Raw genomic sequence first — 25,611 nt, 5'->3', positions numbered from 1 at the left:
GTACACTTTTAGTCTTAAGTCAACATCCAATGGTAGTTTCCACATCATTAAATAATATTATTCCTGAATTTGATGTTCTTCCAAGTCATAATCCTACATTCCAGATAGTTCTACATGATTCTCCATATGGTTCGACAATAAACACTCTCTATCTGCAGGTTAATACAAGTCAATCTTCATGTCATGCTGGTTTTCATATGCCGAGTGTCCTGAACAGTTCTGGGATAAGCACTGCCAGGATTTCTGTGGTTTGATACCTACTGGGCCAAGCCATGCTGAAAATGTATGCACTCGCGATATTGTATGGTTCTGTGGATTAATAGCTTATGATAGAGGGAGGTGAGAGGGACATGTGGACAACGGTTGGGTGGCCAAGGTGGGGTGTAGAGAGCACACAACACTGTTCTGACTGCTGATAAGATTGGGGCTACGTCATCCACCATCTGTCTCAGGGAAATTCCTCATTCACTGTTATGGTTATACACAGAGCAACAGGAGCAGGACATGAAATGACCACAAAGGTACACAGGTACACACAGGGAGGTGGAAGTAATGGCAGGACATGTGCCAGGAACATAAACACTCTAGGTAAACACATGCAGGAGGCCACATTCAAACCACAGCTAAAAGTGTCCCTTTTCTGATTTCCCAATTTCCCCCTGGCGTATCTTTCTACTTCAAGTAAAGGGACAGCGGTGCAGGTGGTTGCACTTTTAAAATATAGAATAGGCTTACAGAAAAGCTTGATCGTAACAGCCCAAAATGGAATATGCAGAACACAATAAAAGCGCACGGTCTGAGGGACATTTAATAACTGTAATACCAAATTGAACACAGTCTAATGCACACCTGGTAGACATGTACATAGGAAAATAATAATGATGCCAAAGAAAAAGTATAGACTATTTAGATGATTTGGGGTTTTTCTTGCCTAGTAGATAGAGGGGCACCACATGCAACAAAGGTCTGCAGCTGGAATTGAACCACAGACATTGTCGTTACGTGGTACATGTGTCTTAACCAGTACAGCGACATGACTCCAAACTGTATTTTCAACATGCATAAGTGTAAAAACAGATATGATGTCCTTTATTAATGCTACTCTAGGCAAGTACCAACATTGAGGTCAGTTCATACTGCAATTGTATATCTTCAAATTATATGATTTCCACCCAAAAATCACATACGGTAAGTAGCAATTTGGAAGAGGGCGTGAAAATACGTGTCAGTGAGTCAAATTTAATACATGATGAGCACAGAAACAGAAGAAAATGTAGGCTTTAACCCACATTTAGGTCCATTTCTTCACCAGTGAGAGCTCACTGTTAGTGTAGCATGAACCAGAACTGAGGTGTTTGAAGTTTTCCCCGTTATACAATAATAATGTAGACCTGCCAGCTAATCAGAAACAAGTATTTTCTGATGCCATGGTATAAACATCTATATAAAATTATTTGGCTGGTTGTGTTAAACCACATATTGCGGTGTATCAGTGCATTTACACCATAAATAGGTCACTATTGCGAAGTCCTGCAGATGATACATGTGCATCAGTTTGTCAAGCAGCAGCCAGGCTGTTATCTGAGTTGCTGAACAGTTTTCACAGGTTTGAACACTTTCAGAAGGAGTTGAGATGCACTTTTGGGTGGATTCCCCTCCAGACATTCTATTTTCTTGTTATTTTGGGATTATTCTAGCCTGAGACATTAGTGCATATCCCTTCAGTGCTGAGTCGTGGCACGATTCATCTGTCTCCTGACAAACTCCTGAGCTCAGGTGATGACTCCGGGGAATTGACTCACCAATCCCGAGGCTGATTCTAAGCCTTCAAAGGCTGAATGTGCTGTCCACAGCGGGCTCCAGTCTAGGCTTTTATACATCGCTGGTGTGTGGTGAAGCACACAGGCACTTTCAAGATACCCTCACTCAACCAAACACACACAAAGTTTTCCTGCAGCATTTATCCCTGCTTTGTAGAGAGAGTGATTTGCAATATAAGCCGTTAGAATAAGAACCAAAAACAATGTAAAAAATGCAGAAATAACTTTAAATTGTAAGTGTGCTATTTCAATCCCTCCTTATGCTGCATCTATGCTACACTACAGACACTATAGTATCAGATTTTAAAACAACTCTCTAAACAACAAAAATAAGACCAATCTGAGTGGCTTCTGTCATCATTTTTGCAAAGTACTATTGTTATTATCCAATATTTATCAAACATGCCAAAAATAATGATTTAGGAATGAAAAAAATCATGAATAAAAGAAGCATTCAGATTCTTTCAGGAAACCCTAAAAAGAGAAACATAAAATAAAAGAATATTCTGCAAGTAAAGTCGCTGGCGCTCTTTATTGTGAAAGTGCTCCAATCAGTAAAGTGCAGCAGATCAATACTTAAAGGACTGAATCATGTGACAGCAGAAAGGCTTTTGCCCAACAAGCAATTTAGAAAGGAACTTTGTACTAGATCATAGCTATTTGGCCTTTCTCTGTATGTCTTTGAACTGCGGACTGCTTTTCTTCCCCCGTCAACCATGAATAGAGGAACTTCAGCACAACTAAAGCAGAAGGTCTCAAAGCTGCGTCGGTTACTCGGCTCACTGTGAACCTTTGTGAAGGTACACGCTCTCGGGAGATGTGGGTGTTGAGAAAAGGCTGCCGGGCTGCCGTGGGTGGGAGTGTGAACTTCTGCTGACTGCTTAAAAAGCTTTATGAAGCTTCCTGGAGCACTCCACCTAAAGAGCAGCAGTGGGCATCTGAGAAACCACATTGAACCATTATTACTAGCACTGGGGGTCACAGGTTAGATTCTCTCTTTAACTGACTCTGACTCCATATCTCTTTCCAGTGCTACAGGGGGCTTTCTGCTGTGCTATTCTTATCCATAAAGAAAGTAATTGCAAAATAAAGGCGCTCTGCTTATACTTTTGATATGTGAGCTGGGTTGTATGCCTCCACAGTTTGATTTGGTCTTTGGGTAAAAGTAATTCCTCAATAAAACAGTGTGCACATGCTGTGCATACAGCTACAAACAAAAAGCCTCAATCACTGAAGGCCAGTTTATGGAACTGAGGAAATACATCTTCTGTAAGGCGCCAAGCCACTGAAAAGAGAGCAACTCTGGGAAAAAAAAAACTAAACATGGAAAAGATGCCAACTGACACAATGGAGCTCTAATTAGTTTGCAGATGTGAACTGGATGGCAAGTGCCTCGATTTTTGGGGACAGTAAAATGTGTCACTGGCAGCGAAGGAGAGAGGCATGAAATTAGTCTGCTTAACTGGAATCCCACATTGCTGGCTAACATTAAGATGAGAGTTTAACATAAGCCACCTCATCTGGAAAACACCTTAAACAACACTGGAAAATCAAATCACTACATCAAACAGACTTTAGAATTAGGAATTGTGTCGACGCGTGTGGAGAACGTCCTGTTCCTGAGACGCTCGGAGCTTTGGAGAATTAAAGGAGTTGTGTGCACATTAAAGGGAAGGAACAGAAGGGGTTGAAAGGAAGTTGTTTTTACAGAGTAGGTGATGAATCTCGAGTTTAGACAAGTAAAGTCAATTTTATTTATATAGCCTGATATCACACACATCACAAATTGGCCTCCGGGGCTTTAAAATCTGTACAACAATACAACATCCTCTGTTGTCCAAAAAAAAAAAAGCTCCAACAAAAAACACTTTAATGGGGGAAAAAATGGAAGAAACCTCAGGAAGAGCAACAGAGGAGGGATCTTTCTCCCAGGACATCCAATCAATAGCAAAATTACAGAAATACAGCTTGAAAAAACAGGATAGCTTGACATTTAACACTCTTTTTCCCGATTTCATACTACTGTGCATACTGTTGTTACTTTGTATTTGAAATCTGAACTACCGGCATTTTTGTTTGAGGTTAAAACCAGCAGAGACTTCAGGAAATTGCTGCTCCTGTCCAAGAAATAGAAAACCATGTTTTATTGTTTTGTGATTCAGTGTTTCTATGTTTATGTCTTCTATGTTTCTTCTTCTATGTCTCTTATCTTCAAAAAGTCTTTGTTTCAGCCCAAAAACAGATGTTGTCTTATAATAATAAGGGTTGTCTTATATTTGGGCCAGTAAGATACTGAATTAGAACAAAGTGATTTCTTGTGTAGTAACTGCAAAACCAGTATCACAATTAGTATAATAGTATATAATACATGCTGTACACCGTTAGTGTGCAGTACGGAATTGAGCTGTCTCTTGTTTGCCTGTTTATGCAGCATTACAGTCCTTGGAAACGGCTTGTTGTGCTGAACAGTGGGACATATCTCGATGCAGATGGTGCAGGGCGGGGCTGCCTTTCACTGATTCAAAGGGGCCAGTTTGGTAATTTATTCCCTCATGGTGAGAGGGTCAGGACCGAGGGCGATGAAGATGACCTCCTGTCAGACATTTAATACGACCTCAATACGACCTGAAGTCTGCCAGGCTGTCCGAGCGCATGCGGACAGGGATGGATTTCAAATGATTGTAAAAGAAGAAGTGCTGTAAAGGTCAGTTCTTCCATAGGCCGTTCAGACAATCACTGACTCTAACACTTCACATACAATAACACTTACAGTTAGTGTTACATTACTGAAGTCATGTCACCTCGCTGACTTCCCGGAGGTAAAAACGATAGAATCAATAGCCTGAGGGTCATGCTGTAGAGAGAATTGCTCTCTCTCTCTATTGCCAGGGTGATTATGAGAGCGAATTGGCAGTTTTGTTATCAGGGCGGTGCACAGTTCAGACATCAAGCCAGTTTTTTGTCCTCCAAGACAATAGAGAGGAGATATCTGCTTAATCCATATCTACAATGCTACAAAGGGACATGTCCCGCAGGCTGAAAGGGATGAATAAAAGCCCATATTTGACTGAGCAGATGAAAAACTATTGATGGAGACGACAGCAGCCGTGCTCTTAACAGACTGCAGCCTCACAGTAGAGTATGTATTCTCCAGCAAATTCTGAAAAAATACATTGTCAGTACAAAGAGCCTTTTCTATTCATGGTGTATTATATTGTATACTGTAGATGAAGCAGATCATGAGGAGTGTTAGCTTACAGGCATCATGTCGGGGTAAACAATAATTAAGGTCTCTTCCTTGTTTAATGTTGGTGAGTGAGAGCAGCAGATTGGTTTAAAGCAGTTTTCACCCAAATGTTGTGTCTTCATTACCCCGGAAATTTGACTTTTCCTCCTGCAAGAGGACAGTTTACAATAAACAAGCTTGTTTTGCAACTTTAGCAAAGAGAAAAAATGGTTGAAAATGCAAATAAGCTGCTAATCATACACTCTCAAGTTAAAAATTATAGTCAAACAACAGTGTTTGTGTTGCAAATCATATTTTTACAAGGCTTTTCACTAGTTTTTATTTGTATTTTTTGATCTAATATCATTACTATTATTGCACTAACAATAATGCATGGATGCTGACTGAAATGTTTTTGCAGTTTACTGTGTGTGTTTCAGTTCAAATACAAGATTTAACCCTAATGTCAAACTGGTCAAAACTGCCCTTCACTGCACAAAGTTACAGATGAAAACATGTGGATTCAAAACTGCATAAATTTTAAATATCAGTTTGCAGCAGTGTGACCTTCATCATAACCATAAACCTTAAATATGACTATATTTAATATGACTAACTGTTGCTTAGAGGTGAGTGTCCTCAAAGTCAAGTCAGCTATAATGAACAAACAGCACCAGGTTTCATCGGGGCCATTCATTAACTAGCTAATGCAGACATAACAACCCCACATTAGGCTGAAAACGTCTACTGTGGAAAGATAAACGACATCCACTAAATGTCTGAAACAATCTCATTCTTCTTTCCTCTTTGTCAGCTTTTGACATTTTTAAGTATTATTGCCAAAACAGTGTTTGAATAAATAAATAAACTGAATAAAAGCTGAAAACTACACTAAAAAAAAAAAGAAATAATTACACAAGGTTGCAGTTGAAGGTGCTTGTCAAGACAAGCTCAGTCGTGGATTAGTTGAAAAAGCTAATGAGTGTGAGAAGAAGTGATGAGGAAATTGCAAATGAGAAAGAGGCTAATTTACAATGCAGTGGTGATGGTATGCTAATGGTAAAGCTGCTAATTACTGATGACTCCAGCTGGGGTGAAAAAAAGACGATATCGAGTCATGTGACATGAGAAGTGTTGATTAATTAGTTTCATATTTTTTTCTCAGCCCTTGGGAACATTTCAGAAACAGCAGCTGCAGTGTGGCATCACATCAAAGAGGCTAACTTTGAGTCAACAGGTTCAGGGCGTTTCTGTTTTGTTAGGAACAACTGGAGTCACACTGAGTGTCAATGTACCACTGAGTTAATGGTTTTAACCTCTTAAACAACACACACACTGAGGAAAACTGTATTTTTTGATCGTTTTTTGCTGAAACACCAGTGTAATGGCTTATTTTGTGTTTTTTTCACTATTTCATGAAGTAACTTTTGTCTAAAATTGCATCCTTAAACTTTATTTTCCTCATTTTTACTGATAGAGAAACTATCTAACTATCTATCAGCAATAATATTTCAATGTTTCCAATACAATATACAAGATATAATTAAACTTGACTGTAAAAAAATACATGAAAGAAAGTGATTCGAATTGAAAACGGTTCAAAATATTCTGACTGAACTAACAATTTTTTCTCCCCTTTTTAAGAAAAATATAACTTTGAAATATGGAGATAAAAAAAAATTGGATAATGAGATCCTTTGCAGTTTTACTCAATCTCTTTAATGTTTCAGGCGATCATTTGTGTGTGCAGGATTTAGGACTTTTTCCAGATGATGTTTGAGGTTTTGTATGTAATGATATTTTCTTAATCACATCAGCTGTGGTTGTTATTACCAAACTTGTAAACAATAAATCAGAAATCTAAAACTGGGGCTACCAGGCTCTTAAATTTTAAAATCCATAAAAGCCGATTATTTGATCAATTAGTTGATAAACAGCCAAAAATGGCAAACACTCGTATCAACATCTCAATTGTGCAGATTTGGTTCAGCTTTGTATGTTTTTATAACATTGTTAATTTAATATCTGTGGGTTTCAGCCAGAACATGCAAATTAAAGACATGAAATTAGGAACTTTGGGAGATTGTGTTGCCGTTTTTTCACTTTTCTTTTTTGCGGCATTTTATAAACTCGATATTAATTGACAAATTTAAAAAAGCCAGCTGCTCTCGCTCTGTACTTAAATGAAACAATAACTATGTGGTTAAGGAGCTGAACTATGAATCAATTTGAGGGTTTTTACATCTGCATCAAATGAAACCGTAGGAGTTATAGCCCTGTCTCCTGCTACATTGTTCCAAAATTGGGGTAGTATGTATAAAAACTGTGATTCCAATTCTACATTGTTCACAGAATGTGGATGAACACACCCTCAAATTAAAGCTGAACAGCAGTACTTTAAACTCAGAGTCATTGTTTCGTTTAGGATCTACTGTGTTAGCGCCAAACACGCTGTACATTAATTATCAGTAGAAAACACCAAAAGAAGCATTCATTTGAAGGACCAGGGTGTAAGATTTAGTGGCATCTAGTGGAACGTACTTGGCAGAAATGGAATATAATATTCATAAGTATGTTTTCATTAATGTATAATCACCTGAAAATAAGAATCATCGTGTTTTTGTTCCCTGAGAATGAGCCCTTTATATCTACATGTGAGGCTGCCATGTTTCTACAGTAGCCCAGAACAGACAAACCAAACATGGGCTCTAGAGAGGACCTTTTGCATTTTTCCTGAGTTTCGCAGCCACTGTTGGTTCTCCTACATACTAAATGCCACTAAATCTTACACACTGGTCCTTTTAAATACTTAAAATGGTGCTAAAAGGTGCTACAACGCAGATCTACTGTGAAGCAGAATATGTAGTAGATATAAATAGTGACTTTCAGCCTCATGACTGTATGATATAAACAGTTGTGGTCTCATTTCCGCAGTATGGGGTCCAAGTTAGAGTTTCTAGCCAGGCTTTTATCATCAGCCAGCTGAGCGATCTAAGCTGCTGTGACATCATTTCCCTCCCCATCTGACACCCTCCAGGTCCAATTAGCCTCCAAAAACCTGGCACACACAAGCATCTCCTCCCAGGGTTAACATAGTCTGCCACCGCCCGGCATTCCCCGTTCAGTCCCGAGGAATAAAGGTTCATTTTTCTGAGTGAGCTGATCCTGTCACATACATTAATGTACTGATTCATACACAGTGTAGCGGCAGTGTTGGTATGTACACAACGTATCTCACTCACCATGAATCAGACATGGCTGCTGACTCACAGACATTGAGCCTGTCAGAAGGTCTGAGCGTGAGCGTCGACTATGACTGGTGCCGCTGACCGGCTCAGACTCAGGGGGCAAAGAGAAATTGACCACAGCTAACCAGACAGCGGCAAGTGTGATTATGAGTTGTGGGTGTTTTGTGTGTGACAGCGTGTGTGTGTATGTTTGTCAGTGTGTGTGTGTTTGTTCTGTTCCTACGAGACCAAATCTGGAACACAGACTGATGTAAATAGATTTGTTCCTGGTTTTATTTGGCAGTGTTATCCAGATCAATCAGTAAACAGGCCAAAGGTTTGACTTTTAGACTTTGCCATTTACCATATGTTCTGCAGCTGTGTGAGAGGGGAAAAAACTCAGCAGCAATTTGCATTCATAACTAATCCACTGTTTTCACATGGTTAGACATGCGTAGAGGCAGTAAAGGATTTGTAATATGTATTTTGTCCTCCTGCTTGTTTGTGCCAAAGAATTTCTTCCTGCGTGGAGAATTTAGTGGGACATTCAGGCTTTTTTATCATCAGCGATTAGCAAGACAAAGGTGTTTGGATAACAGATTTAAAACTTACTGATACAGAACAGGTCATATCTATTGTTCTATTGTAAAACAATACAAACAAATCCTTCCAAAGCAGCGTTATGTTGCAGTGGTAATCCTCTGTGCTGGTTAAAGGATCAACAGTCAGAACAAGTGAAAACACTCAGTTGCTGTAAAGGAATTATTCTTTTCAGCTCTACTCTATCTGTGACGCAGGTTCCATCTTTTTAAATGTTTTTTTCCTGCTGTATTGCTTATAAAAAACTAAGAAATGTAATTAAGATGTGGGCGGATGTATATCTGCAAAGAAAAACACTCTATATATGCTCTCTATACGCGCTCTCCCACTGGGATGATGCAGGTTTACTGAATAGCACTGACACATAATCTACCATTTTACGTGTAAAATCTCCCCTTTTACATAATAATTCATCAAGGTTCATAATGAAGACATGTTAAACTCGCATTAATGAGTCCCCCTTAGAGGAATAGAGTTACATTATTAGAACATCCATCTTCGTTCTCTGTCTAATAATACCTCAGCGTCCTCACTGACCTCACCTTGACAGCCTCCTGCGATACATCAGCAATTCATTTATAGTCAAGAGGCTTTGAACTGTGTTTTGGCTCAGTTGTACAGCATTTATTGAATCCGATTGAATTTTTCTGCCATAATGAAGACAAGACAATAGAATAATAAAACATATATCTCACTAAATTCTGGTTTTGTGCCCCTCAGTCGTTCTAAGGTCAGACATCAGGAAAAGAGCAGCTGGAGGTGATTTGATGTCTCGCTGAAGGACGCTTTTAGCAGGAAGGACCCTCACCAACACAACTGCCTTCACACGTACAGAATAATGGACCTGAAGTAGTCTCTTTTAAAAGCTGCATCCACCCACTCCCCAAATAGCTGAACCAAATATATTTGTCGGTCCAAATTGTAACCAATGAGGATAGACATGAACATTAGCACCACCAGCTTGTTTTCCACCAAGCAAAGCTTATGTAATGAACTTCCCTAAATAGAGGCACTCAGCTCTTAAAAACAACAGCTGTGAGCAGGTCATCTTTACTAAACTTGGGACTTTTCTGTCTTTTAAAATCTGGAACAAACTAGGTTAATGTCTGTGCTGTTTTAGGAAAGAGAAAAAATGCATTTTGCTGCTGAGGCTATTTCTTAATGTAGACACATTACACCCCATACACTCCATAAAAATGTAAGTAATAACAAAAGATAAATACAGTAAAAGATAGGCAACGACAAACACTGTTATGGTAATTCAATTCAATATATCACTGTTGTTTATTACTGGCCTGCAAGTCATATATTTGATTAATTCTGCCTTTAATGCCAGCTTGTTAGCTCATTAGCCACAGTATATGTCAGTTCAAGCTGAAATCTGTAATGCTTGTTTGTATATTCTTACAGCATGTCTGTGCTGCTAAACCCCTTTTTGTTTCCTGCAATGCATGTTCATATGAAACTGCTCTACAGCATAGCAATTCACATTTATTGGCAACACTCAGTACCAGTGCATGTTCATATATTTGCATTCTGTCCTATGCCACCAGTCCACAATCAAACATAAACACAGTCTTTTCCTATCCTTACCCTCACTAACCTTTACTAACTTTAACCATATGTTAGCTTTAGCTGCCATGTGTACATAAAGGAATAGCCAACAAAAAATATTGTCTGTGAACATTTTTCAGATGTGTTTAACTGCCTGAAACAATGAAGAAAACTGTAGTAATGTAACTAATAATCACATCAATTCATTTAATATTATATTCACTTACATTCACACTTACAAGACCAAAGCAAAACAGCTTTATGAATGTAACACCAAATGCTACATCATTATCATCATTGTGCTCATTTCAACATGGTCAAGTACTGCAGCTTTAACTATCATTTGTAGTGTGATGTGATGGTTGTATCATATCATTAGCAGTAGCTAGTGAGTTTTTCTTAAAGCAAAAAACTATTGCTTAGTCATTAGCTTTCTGGTCCTTTAGCTAGCTAATGGCTGGTTTAGGTAAACTAATGCTACTTAATCTACATCTGTTTATGAGAAAGTTCGGCTAATGCTATAAATGTTTACTGTGTCACTGTACCATACATATGGAAATGGCAAATGTCCAGCCATGGTTGTGTAACCACATAGCTTTGTAACAAAAAAACAGATGTCAGATTTTGTCAAACAAAGTTAAGAACATGTAAAGTGGGTCCCATCTCTCTCAGCTCTGTGGCAGAGAAACTATTGATATTCTGTACAGCTCATGTTCCTCTGCCAGCCAAGGTCACTGGCACGGATGAGTCAGCATCACAAACCTCGCCATCACACTCTACTTCCCTTTTGTACCTCGATGACAATCAACTCTCAGCCTCTTTTTCCCTCTACTGTTTTTCCAGTTTCTTTTCTTCCCTCTTTTTCTTTCATTCTCCTTGCTTCAGTCTCTTTCTGTGTCTTTCTGATTCTCACATTCTTGCACTTTCTCTCTCTCTCTCTCTCTCTCTCTTTCCCTTATCACCCTCTCCTCCATTACATGGGGATTATATTTCTTGAAATTCAAAACAGAGAGGACAGCAGGCGGAGATCAGGGAGTGCCTCGCCGCCATGGAAAACTTGCAGAGAATCCAACACTGACCTCAATTCTCAGTTTGCTTCTTAAACTTTCTTACACTCTTTTTTTTTTTTGCTTGAGAAGAACTTCAAAGAGGCTGTAGGGGGGCGGGGGGAGGAAGGGGTCTGGTCACCTGGTGAACATCTGAGGACATCTAGAAATACTCGAACATCAACTTCGCCTGAATGTATGCCAGAACATGTGGTGTGACTGAAGGGCAAGGGAAAGGCATGATGGGATTTTCCTTCTGCAGTCAGTCACACTTTTCACACCTAAATGACTAGATGCACCATAGCAACAGTACTCAAACTGGAGGTCAAGTTTTATGGGAAAACAAGGTCACTTTGGGGGGGGTGTACCAATATATACCGACAGTTTCTGAGCTAATATTTGCAGCTTGCAGCCTTCCTCCAGTTATTATTCCTGCAGCACAGCCTGAAAAGTCAAATCTGTTTGGTGTGGAAAGTTCACCTTCCTGCTCTTTTGCAGTTGGATTCCTCTCAACTACACCTACTTGCCACTCACACAGGGTGACGAGTACGAGCTGTGTCTTTTTTGACGAAGGTGCGAGCCAAGCAGGTTGAAAATTTGTTTTGGTTCGAATTCATTTCGTTATTACAATCAGATAAGTCGAAAAGTTATTTGCAAATTAGTTGTCTTGTTGAAGAACGTCCTTCCTTTGTTTAAATAACATTTGTTGTACTTTAGCCATGCTGTATGCTATTGTTGTGTTATTATTATAGTGTAGGTTTGTGCTCCAAACCATGTGATCATGGTCTTGAGTCAAAATGACTAAATAACAACTCATACTGTCACTATAAAAATGAACTTTTTGTTTATTCCATAGTAATTGTCTCAACTCTTTTTGTTTGTTGTACAATTGTTGTCGCAAATCCATATTACGCACTAACACAGAGTATCTACAGTAAGAAGTTAGTAAGAAATCAGCTTCTCACTGTTGTGAGATGTGTGGCAATAGAGGTAGAGTTAGGTGTTTTCTTTTCCTCAAGACCTTGATGCATCACCACTATTCACAATTGTTGTAATTCTTTACTGCTGTGAGTAGCTCTTCTATTTCTTTTGTGTAATGCTTTGTGGGACTATAGTGTCCATTAACAGCAGATAGATACTAGCTCTTAGAGGCTGAAACCCCCTCATTCATTTCAAGGAGCCTGCTGCACTAGGATCAAGGATCATCCTGCAAAAAAGTTGAACCTGGCTCAACTTTGGCTGCAGCGCAGTATAAGCATATGAGCACACATTTTTCATAGATTAGGTTACTTTGTATAACGTGAAATGTCTTATTCTACTTTTAACCTTATGATCCGATCATCCAGGGTGAGGAAGAACATACTGTCTTCATGATGACTTTTCACAAATGTAAAATCCTTTCTCATAGTATCATAAAATGCTGTTCACAGTTTTGGCATTTACTCTTATCACCAGTACTTGACATAGCATGGATATGATGATGGGTAAAATCTCATTTTGTAAGATAATCTGTGAATATACTTTGGGCTTTCAGGCATTCTTTAAGTGTATTTTGCATTCACATTTTTCCGAAGCAATCGAGAGGTAAATTGTTCATCTTCTCTAGTGGAGGTGACAAAAAAAAAAAAGAGGCAGGATACAAACTAAATGCAGAGAGGCCACAGAGCGCAGCGAGAGCCGAGGCTGATAATGTAGCCATACATGCAAAAGTAATAAGAATAAGAATCTGTATCACTAACAGCATGCTGCAAGTTCTTGAGACCTCGAATAAATGTGGCCACCTTTTATGAAAAGAAAGGAAATGTATTATTACACACTATCACATCATTACAATGGAGGGTTTCATAGAGGGGAAGCTGCAATTATTCAGCAGGCACTGATTCACAGTATGAATCAACTCAGCTGTATTTTATTACCAACTGTCATTGTTGCTTCCAGATGGGATGATGGCGAATAAAACAGAAGTGGATCTTCACATCAGAGTTTGTAACCCGCTCCCTGACAAGACTTTAAAAGTATTCTGATGCTCACACATTCAGTCTCTATTCATCATTTATGCCAGTCAGAGTTGTGTATTGGGGCTGGTTTGGCTTTGAAATGGGACTATTTAACATTAAGTAAAGAAAGCTTTACTGACACTGTTTAGCTCTTGAATCTTAAAAAAAGAATCTCCTTATTTTCATCCCGTTTTGTAGGACACATGTCAGCACTGCAAATTTGTTTTGACAACAAGCTAAAACTGATGTTATTTAATTATCAGTGGTTATAGTTAAAACTATGATGCTAAAGTCACTTTAAATAGGGAAATTCTGAAGATCTGAGTAATTTACAAATTCATTCAAGTCGTACTGTTTCATAGCATGAGCTGGGATTGGTTCTTCATACCTCATACCTCACACCTAAGTTAAATCTTTGGGTATTCGTATTTTACTTAATTATTTCTTTTTTATACAACATTGAGAGAAGTATTGAGATTTTTTATTTCAGTAAAAGCAGCAATACCTAAATGTAAATACTGTATACTCCATTACAAGTAAACATTTTGCAACTCAGAGTACTAGCTAAGTTAAACTAGTAACTAGTAGCAAAGTTAAACCCTTTAACCTCAAAATCCTTTACCTAATAGTGTCCTGGATAGGACTTTGCTACCTTAATTTGCAAGGCATCTGGTTGAAGCCACCTGTTTAAATGCACAAATAGTCAAATAAACACAAGTGCCTCAAAATTACTTGAGTAAACACACTGACTAGTTGCTTTCCGATACTGAGGTCATGCTACTTTGTGATTGTACTCCACAACATCTCAGAGGTAAATAAAGTACCTCTTAATCTACTACATTAATGTATCTGACAGCTATAGTTAATCAGCAGATTCGTCCTCATTGATGGTCCCATGTTTGGTATTTTACTGTTAGAATGTCAGGTTGTGAAGCCCCTTGAAAATCTAACCATGATTAACGGCTGTGCAGAAAAACCTAATTTAACAGATGCGGATTGTAGGAAACAGGATTCCAGGTGTTTTTCACACTTGTATATTTACACTTAGAAATTGCAACCTAATCTAAGCCATGCAGAGCACCAACAGTCCCACTCTGTATGTACATACTCGCCTTTGCTCCTGCATGACTACCCATGCTAAAAGAAGGATTGGCATGAATTGCATTTTCATATTTCACTTGCTCAGAAAGCTCGAAAGCCACACAAATCCGAGCCACGGGTGAGGGCATGGAGGTTGGCGTGATCTCATGTTTGAGTAATGGTGTTAGTTATCATTGAAATCAGATTTCCCCCACGTGATCGATGAGTATACTCAGAGAGTGGCAGGGGAGGATGAGGCGAGGGTGATTATGCGTAGCAGGAAGCCATGGATTCGTCGAGCTAATTCACAGACTGAGGCTCTCCAAAGCCATCAGGAGGCACAGAGGATTGAATCATAGTTCTTGATATTAGCATAGAGGCAGGAGGCGAAATTGGAGCTAAAAGCGTAACTGGGGGGTGAGAGGGAAGTAGAGCCTTGGGTCTTAGGGATCAATATGCGTGCATAATGCCGAGAATACATACCCGAGGAGGATCTCAGCTAGCTTAGCTCCATGGGTTTTTTTTTAATTTTTTTTTTTTATGGTAATGCCTATTTTGGAAGGTGACAGCAGCATCACAGCGCTGTCAAAGGAGTTCCAGCCTTTGAAAAGATGACTTTCCTCAAAGTCATACAGCAATTTGGGATCCAATTTAGACTTTCTGTTTACCTTGGTAAATACATTTCAGATTGAATTTTATATTATACATCTGTAACTCCTCTGAAGTCAGTTGTTCAATCCATGCAACCAGAGAATTGGCTATTTTGCTGTGTCCCAATTCCTTGTTAATAAAGTAAACAACTTAGCTAAGTTATTGACCCACTTAAAGTATTCTATGTATGCAATACCAGAATAGTTCAGCCTATAAAGCTCTGTAGATTATGATTTTCCTTCCTCGGCTCGGCAAGACAGAAATATCGGAGTCTTAGATTCTTAACCTCTCACTGTTTGGTTTTACTGGTGTTTTACGTATATTTTAAATGAACATCAAGATATTTGTAGTTCTATTTTAACCTCAGATGCAGCACTCTGTCACAAACAGAGGGGATGTCATCATGGCAAAGACTGCCTCATTGATTTTTAAATGATATATCTGGAAATGGTGTAAAATGAAAGCCATGTCAGAAGCTGCATATAATATGGTGAGTCTTACTCTGAAGAGAGAGAGAGCTGCATTAGCATCTGTAGTCATGTGGGAAATATTATTACTGGAAATTCAAGTCTCAGATTGATGTATTCTCCTAAATAGCTCTTGGTTGCCAGTTTAAACGAACCCCCTTTTCTATTCATGCATGTAAAAGCGGCATGGCTCTGGAGATGGTAATGTTGGTCAATTGGTCAGATTATTTGTTGGTTCGTTGGACCACCACTTTGGTCCAGACTGAAATATCTCATATCAAATATCATGACATTTTTGTATAGACTCTGTATAAAACACTGGCTCCCAGAGGATGAATCCTAATGACTTTGGTAATCCCTTGACTTTTCCTCTAGCACCACCATGACGTCTGCATGTGGTTTTAAATGTAATGCTTCAACATTGTTGGATGGAATTGCCATGAAATTGGATCCAGACATTCACGTCCCCCTCAGGATGAATTGTCCTCACTTTGGTAAACCCCTGAGATTTCATCAAGTGCCATCATCTGGTCAAAATTATATTTTTTCCAATACTTTGGTTTATGAGCAAATACCTGCAAAAGTAATCCCATCAGCCTCAGCTATACTTAGTAATTAGCAAAGGTTAGCATTGTAACATGCTAAACTAAGATGGTGAACACAGTGAATATAATACCTGCTTTACATCAGCATGTTATCATTTTCATTGTGAGCATGTTAGCATGCTGATGTTAGCATTTAGCTCAAAGCATCCCTTTGCCTAAGTATAGCCTTACAGAGCTGCTAGCATGGCTGTAAACTCTTACTCTTTAGGGAGTCTTTAGACCTCTTGTCTGACAACTTGTAATGGCTTACTGTACATGGAACATTACTTTTGCTTGTGATAGAAATTTGCTACTTTACATACATGTAATAAGCAGCAAAAACAGATGTGCAGTTCTAATCTTCCCGCCTGGATTAATCTGTGTAATCTGTGTGACAATCAAGCATCACTGTTCCTGACTGCCTTTGGTCAGTTTTCCACAACAGCTGCAGGGACTTACTGTATATCTCTGTGATTTAGGATAAGGTGGAGGAGAAGTTTAGTTTCAAACATGTTTGGTGCTTATTTTTATGTTCATTTGCATATAGTACCTAGGTAACAGGGGGAGATGAAGGAATCTGCTAATTACTGTAGTTAATCTGTTAATTGGCTGTGGTGTGTTAGGATCCAGAGGTGTTAGGAGTCACATCTCAGGTATGTTGGAACTGTATAAATAGCACAATTGAAAATAGGAGTGAAGATTTCCTGGCAAAGGTGCAATACTCTAACACCAAGCAAAAGAAACAGTGATGTATAACAAACTGGTGTTCACACTTAAACTTGAGATTAACTGTGAAAAAGAAAAGGCATTTTTAAAATATGACAAGTGTAGTAACATCATGATTACTACCATTAAAGTAGTCGTTACTGTTGAAATATTTAATCTTAAGAACAGGAAACCATTTGGAATTCATGCATTTTTAAGCTATTTAAGGACAAATGCAGTCCAATATATATATATTATGTGTCACTTGTGCTTTGATCCTATCAGAAGCAATTATTCAATTTCACAAAGAATGCTCTGAGTTAAACAAATATTTGTCACATCTGACGCAGACATAATTGCTTTCAAGTCTCCTACCTGGCAGAGTAAAGCAAACAGCAGCAGCAGCAGCAGCACAACAAGCCAGTTATAATTAGATCTTGAATAATTTGTGTAAAAATGACCCAACATGGCCTCAGCGATTGGATTGATTGGCATACATGGCCGTCACAAAGCTTCACAGACATATCCGTAGTTTAAAAACTTTCTCACCGAGCACTGAATTTGAGATTAAAGGGAGAGAGTAGATTGTACGTTCTACGAGTATAAAAATAGGTTTGGCTGTTTGGCTCCCTAGCTGATTGATTACCTCAATTATTTATTAGTATCTCGACAAAGCTAGTTAGCCTGCTAGTTAATCTTCGCAACAGAGAGCCAAAGTGAGACAGCAAATTCTGTGTGGTAGACGTGATGTAGACGAGATTACAGCTAAAAGAGGGAGAGATGACATTAGACATTAGATGAATGTGCTGGTCAATATTATGAATATGGGAGAAACCACTGATGTATTAAACATGATGTGTGGTGGTAAAACATCATGGGAGCTTGATTTTTTTGTATGCTAACATGGTAATTGTTGTTTAAATTTGTTAAAATCATGAGGAATTTTAATTCTAATAGCAAATGCTATAGAATATACTAATTTACCTTAGAACAGGGATCGTAATACCCAGGAATATGCTTCACATTTTCAGAAATGATTTGGATTTGGGAATAGGGCTTTGGATTTGACGTCACATTGTGCTGCCTTTTGGGTTTATCAGGGGTTCCACTGGTATGATTGTTTACATATGGAGCAGATGAAACATGCTATTTCACTATATACTGTATAGGGAAGTATCAAATTGACAAACCATTGAAGGAATAGCATGGAGTGACGTTGGTGAGCACTAATGTCAGTCAAAAATGTGAAGATGGATGCTTCTTGAAATAACTTTGCATATTACTTTTAGTGCTAAACTCTCAGGAAGATGCTTGAAGTAACAAATGAAACACAAGCTGAAAAGGTTGTAATTGACCAAGAATAGATACCCAGAAGGCACCATTTATGCTCTGTATCTTTAGGAGTCTCCTCAGACGGATGTCAGGTGGATTACTTCCAATTCAGGGATCACTAGCTTGATGCAGTCCATTGAACTGTCAAGACAGATACACATGATTTGAACTGTGAGGGGAAATGACAGGTGAAAGGAAATACTTCCCACCAGTTTGGGAGTATTTTATCCTATCCTGCAGACTAAAAGATATTCAAATTCCAACCAGATATAAGAAATTGAATTCTGTCAGCATGTGATAAATGAACCTACAAAAAAAAGATTTCGTTTATTAGGGAATATTTAACCCAAACATTCATCCTTGATTGTACAAGGACTCGGCACAGCTCTTCATTATGGTAAGAGAGTCTGCATCAGTACCTTTGTCTCGCGCAGATGCATTTAATGAGCTGTCTGGTAGGCTATTTTTAGATATTTCCTTTAATGTAAGCACACAGGAGGATTAAAAAAACAGACATACCCATAAAAAAGCCCCGGTGTAAGATTATGCCTTCAAAACACTGTCTGATACCTTATTGAATCTTGTAGGGAAAAAAAAAAATCTCACTTATGAAACATGGTGGTCAGGGTCAGCTTGAGTAGATCTGTGTTTTATATTGCAGTGTTGTGCTGTGTTTTTTTTTATTACAGAGTGATTTGCTCAAGGACACTTCAGCAGCAGCAGCATCAAGGAAGCTGAACTGTTGGATCAATAATGTAATCTCAGAAAAGCTACACAGTTTCATGTGTGTAGTAATGCAATGTATGCATAACACTAACAAATGATTACATGTCACATGCATGTTGACCAACTTTGGTGAACCACGTCTAAAGGTTATTCATTGATTACCCCTAACCCTGGATCGATTTATATTACTTAAACAACAACACAGTCCATTAGAGTCAATGGAGCAGTTTTCCTTTTTAAAATCTACTTAAATTAGTAGGAAATATGTAAATAATATACTCTATATGAATAAAAATAGAATATATTTGCAATTATTTAGGGCCATTGCAATTGGCCAAATTTTCTACAGTCCCCCCCCTTTACAGTGTTAAACATATGAGTGGAACAAAGTAATAAACATTAAACATTACTGGTTACTTTTCTTTAAGCTGCAATATCAGATATTTGACTACAAGACATCATTTGGTTTATCAGGATTTTAACAGAGGCATAGGAGTGGCTACGTTGCACATTTCAATCATATCATAGCACTAGTTAATTCATGCGTATTCTCCTCGCAATTCTGATCTTTCCAACATGACTTGCAAAAGACATTTCCATAGCATAAGAGAATGTAAAGCGACACTCTCTTATTAGAGCAGAAATGAGGTCAGTAACTGTGAATAGTGAAGACTGGAACAGCATAGTGTCAAAAAAGTCATGTGATTAACATCATTACATGTGTTTTGTACCCTAACAATGATTAATAATATAAATACAAACACAAGAGTGGTGGTAAGATTCATGAAAATGATGCTATTTACAGCACATAGGAATGAAATCAATAGTAATATAGCTTACTGACTATATTGTATGGATTATTTTCACACAATAGTTTATTTACTTCACCTCCGGTTGCCATGGAAGTTATAAAGATGTTGTTGTTGTGCTATTTTCTTTAAGCTCTGGAGAAGGCACACTGTTGCCGAATGTCAGCATGGAATAAAATCCACATTACATTCATACTAAAATGCTTCTGCTTTCTTTTAAGGCTATTATACTCTATTGCTCCAGACAATTAAACAATTGAGCACACCTCGCCTGAAAGTTTTAGCACTTTTGCTAGTTTAAGCACATACACTGACTTTTCTGAAATGCAGGTTTTGTTTGTTTTCTCATTCAGCAAACCTCATATCCAATTTAAATTGCTCCGTTTTGAGGCAAAGTGGCCATCTGGACTTTCATCTCTGTTTCCTGCGGTTTTCCTCCCCCGTGACTCTTCGGTGGGAGTTTTTTTCACTGGTGGAGGGTTAGCCTGCTGCAGCGTCACCTCCGTGACTTGTTACTCCAGTGACTCCAGAGTAATTGCTTATGAAGTTCTGCGATTGCTCTCCATGATCTCTGGCACGCGACCAAACGTGCCACCCCGAGCTGTCGTGGGTTGTTAGAGCACGCTCCGACACAGATAGTGCTTATCTGAAGAGCCAGAAGAAGCTATCAGAGTTACATTCCATACAAAGCCAGTTATCATATAATGAGCCAGTGAGCATCATGATGAAAGTGACTGTTAAACGTGATATTACCCTGGTGAGATTTTATTTCACCAGGATGGAAATTATTACATTTTTTGGGGGTATTTTTGGCTTAGTTTTTTATGTGAAATCTTTGATGGATGACGAAAGCGATATTACCCTGGTGAGATTTTATTTAACAAGGGAAGAAATTATTGCATTTTGGGGATATGATGGATATGATTTATGACTAAAAGAATAATGACTGAAGATTTTTTGTCATAAATCATAAATGATTTTTTTTGTTGTTGTACATTTATCTTATTTTTATGATTGATTGTGTTATTTATCTGGTTGAAAGTGCTTTGTTTGCACTTATTTCTAAGGTAAATAAATACATTTCCCAGTAAATGCTTCCTGTGGTGACCTGCATACAGTGTGTGTGTGTGCGTGCATGTGTATGTGTGTGCGTGCATGTGCATGCATGCGTGTGTGGACGGATGCTCTGCCTCGTCCTTGGTGCCAACCTCAGAGGTGATAAATGCGGCCTGTCCCTGCTCTCTCGTCACCGAGGCCAGACTCTGTGAGGCTGTCTTCCAATGATAATGGTTGCGAGCAGGTGATAAAGTGCAGGAATGATCTATCCCTTGCCTCTGTTTCATATGTACCCTGGAGATTTACTGAGGTATGTTGGGTAGTGGGGGAGACATACATCACACCTCTTGAGTGCCCTCTCTCCATTTCACTTCTAGCACATGAAAAAACGTTCTGCGTTTCTGTCCGGTTGGCCAAATCCTTCACCGACTGACATGCTTCTTATATTTCCACATCATCTGCTACTAAGGTCCTCACTTTCTGATGCAACCATCTCTCCATTGGTCTGTTGGAGCCTCCAGTGATAAGTCCAGGCAGAGAGTGTGGTATTTAATATTAAGGCTGATCTGTGCAAATGTCACAATACAACATGTTTCACAACTGTCACTATTTGAAGTCAAGCCTTTTACAGTGCCTGTATTCATGCACATATTGAGCATATTAAATTCTGTCACTTTTTTTTGCATTTGAGGGCATCTTCCTTTTTTCTGAGTATTCTGACTATTTTCAGTGTTGCAGTTCAACAGGAACATGGCCTGTATGTGAACTTGTGATGGTTAGTATGTGATGCAAGTGTGGCAAAAAATTTCGATCGGCTGACTTAACCCTTACACTATAGCCATTTTCACTTGTCAGTTCTTGTATCAGAATAAAATCCAGATGCAATTTAAGGCACTCTTATTAACTCTTAGCCATAAATACATCTCCGCTGTCACAAATCTAATTTGTCTTGGACATACTGCTTTTCTAGTCTCGTATTATTATTTTTCATTTAACCTCTTGGATGACTGACGTTATCATTTTGGTAGCAGTTCAGTGTTCTGCTCAAGGATGTTTTTAAAAGACACAAAGACATTTAAGCCACTCAAGGCGAGTCCCCTCAGCCGCATGGACGCACAACGAATGAAAAGGAAAGGGGCTTGCTGTCTTGCTCAAGGACACATTTTAGGAGATTGAACTTGGCACCATTCAGTTAGAAAATAATATTCCCTGGTCGGCACTGCCTCTCTTAGAAATATAGAAGCAATTTTCTGCTCTGAACAGGGCTTTCTCTTCTTTTACCCAAAGTGTTGTTAGCGCTCTCCAAGGACAACTGTGTTCCAAAAACCAGAGCAGGCTGCCTGATTGAGTCAATAGTTGTCAAGGACCGACACAGACAGCTCGGTGTGAAAAGTGACTCAGTGCCACTTTCACAAAAGCCTTTTTTTTTTCATCTTTTCAAGGTCTGACATTGATAAAAACTTTGTGTAGGAGTTGAAAAACAGCCACAGATCTTTTTAAGCATCACGATGCAACCATAACTTCTACATGACCTTTAAGAAGTTGGCAAAATGTAGAACATTTTTTTTCATCACTTTATGAACACCCACACTGGTACCTGATTGGTTCCCTCTACCTCAGAAAAAACTGTGTTTAAATTGAATCCCACCTGCCTCGCTCACTGGATATAGTGATGTGAAGAGCTCATATTAGACTATATTTGGGATTATTTCATTAGACCAGTTCTTTGGACAAACTTTACCAGTTTGGACTCACTTTCTCATTCAAGTGAACGGGAAAGTCTGTCCAAACTTTTAATTAGTTCTGTATATTTTTTTTTAAATTTCCTAATATTAGATTTACAACATTGATATTAGAGAGTAGACAGTTGTTTATTGCACCTACATCACAACAGTCTTTATGATATACTGTAATCTTTTATGTCTGCTTTACCTGCAGCTTGTTTCTTAAAGCTGCATAATATTTTTTGACCACTTGGGGGCAAAGAATCTCGAAAACAAATTGGCAGCCGTGCTGTATTATAGAGATGCAAAGTGCGAGGGGGGCCGTCGGCTTGGCTTCAAAATTTTCTTTAAACAATATTCTCAATAACACATAAACTCAGCACTCTCCTAGATAATGTAACGAACCTGTAGGTTTACATTGTGACCACCAGTTTCAACTTCAACTCAACTTTGTTTTATGAGAAATCACATTTTGTCTGTGATTTTGACAGACGGCTTAGAATAAAATACTCATGAGCCTCGGCTGCCGTTGCTATGGAGAAGAAGCCATTCAGAAGTGTGAATCAGAGCCGTAATGAATTCAATGTGCTTTGTCGTTGAAGTTGTCAACAAAACGTGGCGCCATAGTTGCTGAATTAACGCAAAAGTGACCCAGAAAATAAAAGTGAACTGATTCATGCTGCAGATTGTAAAGTTAGCTTCTTAAGTTAGCAGCACATGCGACCAAATTTCAAGCTCAGTGCTGAAATGCACTTTGGGAGTCATAGTTAACTTTTACCCTGAAATTTTATGTGCACAGTCTCATACCTACCTTTTTATCAACAACCCAGATATTTTCTAACACAGTTTTTTGTACTTGTGATCTAACCGGGAGACTTTCATGTCAATAGAAGCCGTGAGTGTTCAAACTGTGAGTCGTGTATGTCATATATGAGAAAAATAAATTAGATTTTTACTTTTGGAACTAGGGGCATCTGAAATAGCTCCTCCCACTCCACAACGCAACTGTCTTTTAAAGTTTTTATGGCTAACGTGTCAGCAAACAGTTGCTTACTTACATATCCAGCAGACAGTGCAGCATTAGCGTTCATTTGGAGTCAAGTTTCTCTCTTCATGATGCTTGTAAGTCAGATACTCACTCCTCTTTAACTTCAGGTGTGGTCTTCACAAACTTCTAAGAAAAAATATCTGGCTTTAACTGCAAGACATTGGACTTTCTTCACCAGCTAGTTACTAGCTTTGTCTATTTGGCAGGTAATTAATTAGATTAATTAATAATTAATTAGAGCTTGTTAGTGACTTAGTCCAGTGACTCTGAGGGCACCAGTGCCACACTAAAAGAACTGAGCTGTAACTAGCGGAGGACACCGAACGCCAATATTTTCTTGTGCTTTCTCTGTGCCAAGCCAATTTCTTTTCTGCTTCACTTGGTGATCTTTCCACTGAGTTTTCACACCACCTTTCTGACCGGCCCGGGGGCAGGAGGCTGATGATGATGGTCTGGATGACTGGTGTGAGCTGTGGGGGTTTAAGCAGGGACCCGTTGGTTGGTAGCCGTGGGACTGCTGAGGACGGGTGACAGATGGGAGAACAGGAACACAGAGTCCTTGAGCTGGTCCCGCTGTTCCCTCTCTCTTGCTCTCCCCTTTTTCTCTGTTGTTCTCACCATCCGTTCACTTCTTCTATCTATTTCACTGAATTAATTGTCGTCCCTCTCTCTTACTCAAAATGTATTTCTTTTTCTCTCTTTTCCTCTTAACTTTTCCCTGATATGAATTTCTCAGCTATCTTTGGATCATCATTCTCTACTTCTTCACTTTGTTTCTGGTCTCTTTTCTCTTTCCCAAGTTCTCCCTGTTCTTCTCACTTAGAGCTCCTTTTCATCCTTGCCTAGCTCTTTCATCTGTTCTTGTCACAGATGTTTAACTTTTATTCTCTCACTGAATCTCTCTTATTTGCTGTGTTGGAGTGGAAATAACCTTGCTTTCTGACTCATACTAGTTAACCTTATTTCGCTGCTATTAATTTCCAGCCCTCTCTGTCCTTCTCTATCCTTCTCCGTGTGCCTTTAGGCTCCGCAGAGGACACCTCTCATGTGGTCTCACCTATCCGTCAACAGGAAACCTGCAACCTTAACTCAGGCGCACACTCAAATAAATATAAGTGGAAACACTCTCTGAGCTCAGAAGCACCTGGAGGACACGTACTCGATCATATTCTCTGCTCTGACAGCGACGGTGCACACACACGTATCATACATGTACACCCACACAAAGCGGGAATTAAGAGCTGTACATTTTGTTCTTATTCTGCAATACCCGATGGAGCCTCATCCACACACACACACACACACACACACACAGATACTTCCAGACACTCTCTCCTCATGTTTTCTCACGCTCTCCAAATCTAATGCCAGCCTTTATGTAACGCCGCACAGTCGAATCCACCACGTGACCGGACCATCCGTAACTTCTAAACTTCTCTCTGATCCTTTTTAATTTCTGCTCGTCTTCACACTAAGCCAGCGGCGGCTGATGAAAAATGTTCTAGGTGAGGCTGCGCCATATTCAGTCAGTTTCATTAACCATCCAAATACAATTTAACCCAAACTGCAGGACACCAGTGTTCTGTGAAATAGTCATTTGAGGCATCTTGTACAAATAGAGGTTTTTCATTTGCATTTGAAACTGAACTCATGAACAATTGACTTATTTATTTTCACACATAACATCATATTATATAATATAGCATATATGATTTAATGTTTCTAGGAATACTTACACAGTATAAAGGATGTATAATAAAGAAATTGATATCAAGTGGCTGAAATCAAACCTTGGAACTGGAAGGATAGCGTACAGTATTTTATGATCGATGTGCTCCAGAGCTGCAACGATGAACTGATTAATCAATATAAATATCAAAATATAATCTGCAACCAATAGTTTAATCATTTGAGTGATTTTTCGAGCAAAAATTCCAAACATTTGTTGGTTTCTGTTTC

At 38.8% G+C, this 25,611-nt stretch overlaps 1 protein-coding gene across 4 annotated transcripts in view; it reads left to right on the top strand.

Annotated features, from left to right (window-relative positions):
- The window catches only part of LOC121901914 (complexin-2-like), a 59,076-nt gene that overhangs the window by 19,067 nt on the left and 14,398 nt on the right, over window positions 1-25,611 (top strand). Inside the window, exon 1 of one of the 4 annotated variants that reach the window (XM_042419010.1) lies at window positions 4,287-4,524. The exons of the other annotated variants lie outside the window; for them this stretch is intronic. The gene's annotated coding sequence lies outside the window, so the exon portion shown is untranslated. Of the gene's footprint in view, window positions 1-4,286; window positions 4,525-25,611 lie in introns of those variants that run through there. 4 annotated transcript variants of the gene reach the window in all.

This window comes from Thunnus maccoyii, chromosome 8 (assembly GCF_910596095.1).
Source record: "Thunnus maccoyii chromosome 8, fThuMac1.1, whole genome shotgun sequence".
NCBI classification, from domain to species: Eukaryota; Metazoa; Chordata; class Actinopteri; order Scombriformes; family Scombridae; genus Thunnus; species Thunnus maccoyii.
The sequence above is the reverse complement of the archived record's forward strand: the minus strand, read 5'-3'. Positions and strand labels throughout refer to the sequence as shown.